This window comes from Linepithema humile, chromosome 8 (genome assembly GCF_040581485.1).
Source record: "Linepithema humile isolate Giens D197 chromosome 8, Lhum_UNIL_v1.0, whole genome shotgun sequence".
Classification (NCBI taxonomy): Eukaryota; Metazoa; Arthropoda; class Insecta; order Hymenoptera; family Formicidae; genus Linepithema; species Linepithema humile.
The window spans coordinates 5,057,416-5,058,898 of record NC_090135.1 but is presented as its reverse complement, the minus strand read 5'-3'; the positions used below and the strand labels follow the sequence as shown (position 1 = coordinate 5,058,898).

At 34.3% G+C, this 1,483-nt stretch overlaps 1 long non-coding RNA gene across 1 annotated transcript; it reads right to left on the bottom strand.

The window, feature by feature from the left end:
• Window positions 1–472: 472 nt before the first annotated feature.
• On the bottom strand, window positions 473–1,253 carry LOC137001579 (uncharacterized). The gene is made up of 3 exons (XR_010891557.1): window positions 1,115–1,253; window positions 761–960; window positions 473–691 (listed from the first exon to the last, which is right to left on the bottom strand). It is a non-coding gene; the product is annotated as an uncharacterized lncRNA (long non-coding RNA).
• Between the last annotated feature and the right edge of the window lie 230 nt (window positions 1,254–1,483).

Below are 1,483 nucleotides of genomic sequence, written 5' to 3'. Positions count from 1 at the left end.
GTACAAAAACTTTATTGTTTCTATATATTTTTTTGTCGTGTTTGCTAATAGCAAAAGTAAGGCTTCGAGAACTAATTATCTTAAACCATCGTGCAATTTGTGCAACCAACCAAGCAGTCGTCTTGTATTCTTCTCGATTATGTTCAACAGCTAAATAGTTAAGCGTTGAGCTTACATCTCGGCTCAAAACATTGTATGCATTTTTCACCCTCATTTTTAGAAAGTGTTTGGACCTATCTAAATAATCTTCTAGCAATTTTGGTGCTAATGACAATTGTAAATCTTTCTACGCATTAATTAGTTCCGTAAAATGTTTCGAACTTAGTGTGTTTGTTGGCAAGTTATATTTATCAACAAATTTCGCAGGAATAGTAACATTTACGTGATTCAATGCCTTCTTTTAAATTCTTAAGTGCATGGCAAACATTATGAAAGAAGAAAAGGTGTCGCCCTTCATTTAATGGATGCTCACATTTATTTTATACCGTCGAATATCGAGAAACATTAATGTTAAACGATTTCCACATTGCCTGGTTCGGAGCACTCATATCGGATACGATACTCTGGACACGCAATCCTATTTTGTTAGCTTCCTCAATAATATTTAAAATTATTGACTTATAAATCGATCCGTTTGTACTATTACCGGAATAAAAATATGCCACGGTTTGTTTCCACCTTTGAGCAACACCTGCAAGCATAAATACTAGGCCATGTGTCGCTTCATTGTTACTATTATGACCTGGCAAAGTTACATTACCTACGTACGTATTCGTGGACGTATCAAACCATTTCCCCGGAGAAATGCTAATTTCGTCAAGAACAATGCAGCAATCTTTATCTATGTCGTTTTTAAACTGTGAAACTTTTATACGTAAAAACTCGAAAATTTCCGTAGACAGTCCGCTTTGAAATTTCCATTTTTCTAAGTTTCTATGCAAAGTTCTAAGAGAGGGAAGCCTGAAGTACCGCATGCAAATTTTAATTGATACGCTTTAACTAAAGTACTATCACACCACTTTGGCATTCTTTTATACTGAATTTTTAAGAAATTTTTTTGATCAGAATTAAAAAGTCTATTATTAAATTCGTTTGAAGATACATACGTACGTACAATTTTTTCCAGTTTCATAATTTTCCTCTTCATAATGACTTGCAATCGGTTGTGATTTTTTTTCATTAAAACCTTCGATCTTTCACTTTTTAAATATAGTTTCTCAAGTTTTTTGTACTTCTCTGCCATACCACAATTGCAGTCAGATGTTGCGAATTTCTTCTGTGCAGTTAATAATTCGACTTCCTGTTTATGTACACTTTCATCGTTGCTAATGATATCGCATTCATTTTCCTCCAGAGGTACATCTTCCGATAAAAAAGTCTGCTTACTGGAAGCATGAATATCAAATCTTTAGTCCTACTTATGTAGTCGAGGATGTGCTCTTGAGGCCTCAGGAATATGATACTCAACTCGCCTCGATATTGG